Here is a 4,935-nt window from a genome sequence, read left to right as displayed (position 1 = left end):
TGTGTGTGTGTGTGTGTGTGTGTGTGTGTGTGTGTGTGTGTGTGTGTGTGTGTGTGTGTGTGTGTGTGTGTGTGTGTGTGTGTGTGTGTGTGTGTGTGTGTGTGTGTGTGTGTGTGTGTGTGTGTGTGTGTGTGTGTGTGTGTGTGTGTGTGTGTGTGTGTGTGTGTGTGTGTGTGTGTGTGTGTGTGTGTGTGTGTGTGTGTGTGTGTGTGTGTGTATGTGTGTGTGTGTGTGTGTGCGTGTGCGTGTATGTATGTATGTGTGTGTGTGTGTGTGTGTGTGTGTGTGTGTGTGTGTGTGTGTGTGTGTGTGTGTGTGTGTGTGTCTGTGTCTGTGTCTGTGTGTATGTGTGTGTGTGTGTATGTGTGTGTGTGTGTGTGTGTGTGTGTGTGTGTGTGTGTGTGTGTGTGTGTGTGTGTGTGTGTGTGTGTGTGTGTGTGTGTGTGTGTGTGTGTGTGTGTGTGTGTGTGTGTGTATGTGTATGTGTGTGTGTGTGCGTGTATGTATGTAGCGTGTGTGTGCTGTGTGTGTGCGTGTTGTGTGTGTGTGTGTGTGTCTGTGTCTGTGTGTGTGTGTATGTGTGTGTGTGTGTGTGTGTGTGTGTGTGTGTGTGTGTGTGTGTGTGTGTGTGTGTGTGTGTGTGTGTGTGTGTGTGTGTGCTATGTCTGTATGTGTGTGTGCCACCTTGTGTGTGTGTGTATGTGTGTGTGTGTGTGTGCGTGTATGTGTGTGTGTGTGTGTGTGTGTGTGTGTGTGTGTGTGTGTGTGTCTGTGTCTGTCTCTGTGTGTGTGTATGTGTGTGTATGTATGTGTGTGTGTGTGTGTGTGTGTGTGTGTGTGTGTGTGTGTGTGTGTGTGTGTGTGTGTGTGTGTGTGTCTGTGTGTCTGTGTGTGTGTGTGTGTGTGTGTGTGTGTGTGTGTGTGTGTGTGTATGTGTATGTGTGTGTGTGTGCGTGTATGTATGTATGTGTGTGTGTGTGTGTGTGTGTGTGTGTGTGTGTGTGTGTGTGTGTGTGTCTGTGTCTGTGTGTGTGTGTATGTGTGTGTGTGTGTATGTGTGTGTGTGTGTGTGTGTGTGTGTGTGTGTGTGTGTGTGTGTGTGTGTGTGTGTGTGTGTGTGTGTGTGTGTGTGTGTGTGTGTGTGTGTGTGTGTGTGTGTGTGTGTGTGTCTGTGTGTGTGTGTGTTCTCACTATCCGCAGCATCCATAGCAGTGTGGTGTTAGCGGTAGAGTAGAGGGAGCCGTAGTGATGTGGAGGCGTTCCGTCCTCTCCTCCCAGGTATCATAGCGTTCTGCATAAAACACAGCTCGCCCGGGGTTCAACGCTCCGATTGGCTGCAGGGGATCACAAAGAGTTCCAAATACATAACGCTGCAACATGGCTCAAGTCAGACGGGAGCACATAGTACCATAATAACAGAAATATCCATTGGGTTATTTTGAGGGGAGTAAGCTGTGTTGACACAGGCACTAGTTAGTCTTTTGACCAATCACATCAGATCTTTTCTCGTCAGATATTATTCAGAGCTGATGTGATTGGTCAGAAGACCAATTAGTGAAGAAGAAAAAAAAGCTGATAATAATGTTGGTCTATGTGTTCTCACCTTCGATAGGTCTCTGAAGTTGCCGGGCAGAGTGAGGTCCAGCTCCTCTGACTCATAGTTAGTGAGAACCCAAGGAAACACTGGGTACTGGTTCAGATCATTGTAGGTCCTCCCTACGGGGAGAGAGAGAGAGAGAGAGAGAGAGAGAGAGAGAGAGAGAGAGAGAGAGAGAGAGAGAGAGAGAGAGAGACAGAGACAGAGAAAGAGACAGAGAAAGGGAGACAGAGAGAGAGACAGAGAGAGAGAGAGAGAGACAGAGAGAGAGAGAGACAGAGAGCGAGAGAGAGACAGAGAGAGAGAGAGAGAGAGAGACAGAGAGAGAGAGAGAGAGAGAGAGACAGAGAGAGAGAGAGTTTGTAAGGTTCATGTAGAGCCTATAGACCTTGAAGTCAGTTCCACTGTTTTCTTCATTCTTCCCCTCTAATCAGGGACTGATTTAGAACAGGGACACCAGGTGGAGCAGTTGAATATCAGAACAGAACAGGTGTAGTAGAAGGGGTGAAACATGTTACCTCCTAGGGTTTAAATACCCCCGGTGTAGTAGAAGGGGTGAAACATGTTACCTCCTAGGGTTTAAATACCCCCGGTGTAGTGGAAGGGGTGAGACATGTTACCTCCTAGGGTTTAAATACCATGCTACCATAGTGTAGTAGGAAGGGGTGAAACATGTTACCATAGGGTTTAAATACCCCTGGTGTAGTAGAAGGGGTGAAACATGTTACCTCCTAGGTTTAAATACCCCTGGTGTAGTAGAAGGGGTGAAACATGTTACCTCATAGGGTTTAAATACCCCGGTGTAGTAGAAGGGGTGAAACATGTTACCTAGAAATACATAGAAGACCTGTCCTACCAGTGAGTGGTGAAACATGTTGAGAAACATGAAGACCTTCCTACCAGCAGATGGTGAGAAACATGAAGACCTTCCTACCAGTGATGGTGTTGAGAAACATGAAGACCTTCCTACCAGTGATGGTGTTGAGAGAACATGAAGACCTTCCTACCAGTGATGGTGTTGAGAAACATGAAGACCTTCCTACCAGTGATGGTGTTGAGAAACATGAAGACCTTCCTACCAGTGATGGTGTTGAGAAACATGAAGACCTTCCTACCAGCGATGGTGTTGAGAAACATGAAGACCTTCCTACCAGTGATGGTGTTGAGAAACATGAAGACCTTCCTACCAGCGATGGTGTTGAGGAACATAAAGACCTTCCTACCAGCGATGGTGTTGAGGAACATAAAGACCTTCCTACCAGCGATGGTGTTGAGGAACATAAAGACCTTCCTACCAGCGATGGTGTTGAGGAACATAAAGACCTTCCTACCAGCGATGGTTTTGAGAAACATAAAGACCTTCCTACCAGCGATGGTTTTGAGAAACATGAAGACCTTCCTACCAGCGATGGTTTTGAGAAACATGAAGACCTTCCTACCTGCGATGGTGTTGAGGAACATGAGATACTCGAAGTTGGAGATCTCCCTCCTCTGCCAGCGTTGGGTCATGTTGGACGACTTAAACAGCTGACGAGGCGTCGCCAAGGAGATACGCCCTCACGAGAGAGGGACACACGCACACACATATGGTTACAAAGCATTCTGGGAATGTTGTGACTGGAGCATTCTTCCTGTGAGGTATAGCCCTGATCAGTAGCAAAGCATTCTGGGAATGTTGTGACTGAGCATTCTTCCTGTGAGGTATAGCCCTGATCAGTAGCAAAGCATTCTGGGAATGTTGTGACTGAGCATTCTTCCTGTGAGGTATAGCCCTGATCAGTAGCAAAGCATTCTGGGAGAGTTATTTATTACTTCTGACGTCCACACTTCCTATAGCACGACATCAGACCTGAGATCTGTGTGTGTGTGTGTGTGTCAAATCAAATCAAATCCAATTTTATTTGTCACATACACATGGTTAGCAGATGTTAATGTGAGTGTAGCGAAATGCTTGTGCTTCTAGTTCTGACAATGCAGTAATAACCAACAAGTAATCTAGCTAACAATTCCAAAACTACTACCTTATAGACACAAGTGTAAGGGGATAAGAATATGTACATAAAGATATATGAGTGAGTGATGGTACAGAGCGGCATAGGCAAGATAAAGTAGATGGTATTGAGTACAGTATATACATATGAGATGAGCATGTAAACAAAGTGGTTAGTTAAAGTGGCTAGTGATACATGTATTACATAAAGATGCAGTAGATGATATAGAGTACAGTATATACATATACATATGAGATGAATAATGTAGGGTATGTAAACATTATATTAGGTAGCATTGTTTAAAATGGCTAGTGATATATTTTACATAATTTCCCATCAATTCCCATTATTAAAGTGGCTGGAGTTGAGTCAGTGTGTTGGCAGCAGCCACTCAATGTTAGTGGTGGCTGTTTAACAGTCTGATGGCCTTGAGATAGAAACTGTTTTTCAATCTCGGTCCCAGCTTTGATGCACCTGTACTGACCTCGCCTTCTGGATGGTAGCAGGGTGAACAGGCAGTGGCTCGGGTGGTTGTTGTCCTTGATGATCTTTATGGCCTTCCTGTGACATCGGGTGGTGTAGGTGTCCTGGAGGGCAGGTTTGCCCCGGTGATGCTGTGCAGACCTCACTACCCTCTGGAGAGTCTTACGGCCAGGCGGAGCAGTTGCCGTACAGGCGGTGATACAGCCCGACAGGATGCTCTTGATTGTGCATCTGTAGAAGTTTGTGAGTGCTTTTGGTGACAAGCCAAATTTCTTCAGCCTCCTGAGGTTGAAGAGGCGCTGCTGCGCCTTCTTCACGATGCTGTCTGTGTGGGTGGTCCAGTTCAGTTTGTCTGTGATGTGTACGCCGAGGAACTTAAACTTACTACCCTCTCCACTACTGTTCCATCGATGTGGATAGGTGGGTGTTCCATCTGCTGTTTCCTGAAGTCCACAATCATCTCCTTAAATTTGTTGACGTTGAGTGAGGTTATTTTCCTGACACCACACTCCGAGGGGCCTCACCTCCTCCCTGTAAGCCGCCCGTTGTTGTTGGTAATCAAGCCTACCACTGTTGTGTCGTTGTGTTGATGATTGAGTTGGAGGCGTGCGTGGCCACGCAGTCGTGGGTGAACAGGGAGTACAGGAGAGGGCTCAGAATGCACCCTTGTGGGGCCCCAGTGTTGAGGATCAGCGGGGTGGAGATGTTGTCGCCTATCCTCACCACCTGGGGGCGGCCCGTCAGGAAGTCCAGTACCCAGTTGCACAGGGCGGGCCGAGGCCCAGGGTCTCGAGCTTGATGATGAGCTTGGAGGCACTATGGTGTTAAATGGACTGTAGACAGAGCTAGAAAGGTGTGTGAGTG

General features: G+C 47.1%; 1 protein-coding gene and 1 long non-coding RNA gene across 2 annotated transcripts in view; both read right to left on the bottom strand.

The window, feature by feature from the left end:
* The window catches only part of LOC124006827 (neurobeachin-like), a 121,104-nt gene that overhangs the window by 87,378 nt on the left and 28,791 nt on the right, over positions 1–4,935 (bottom strand).
* On the bottom strand, positions 1,315–3,153 carry LOC124006828. The gene is made up of 3 exons (XR_006833844.1): positions 3,037–3,153; positions 1,604–1,716; positions 1,315–1,334 (listed from the first exon to the last, which is right to left on the bottom strand). It is a non-coding gene; the product is annotated as an uncharacterized LOC124006828 (long non-coding RNA).

This window comes from Oncorhynchus gorbuscha, linkage group LG20 (assembly GCF_021184085.1).
Source record: "Oncorhynchus gorbuscha isolate QuinsamMale2020 ecotype Even-year linkage group LG20, OgorEven_v1.0, whole genome shotgun sequence".
Taxonomy (NCBI): domain Eukaryota; kingdom Metazoa; phylum Chordata; class Actinopteri; order Salmoniformes; family Salmonidae; genus Oncorhynchus; species Oncorhynchus gorbuscha.
This window is presented reverse-complemented; position numbering and strand designations above follow the sequence as displayed.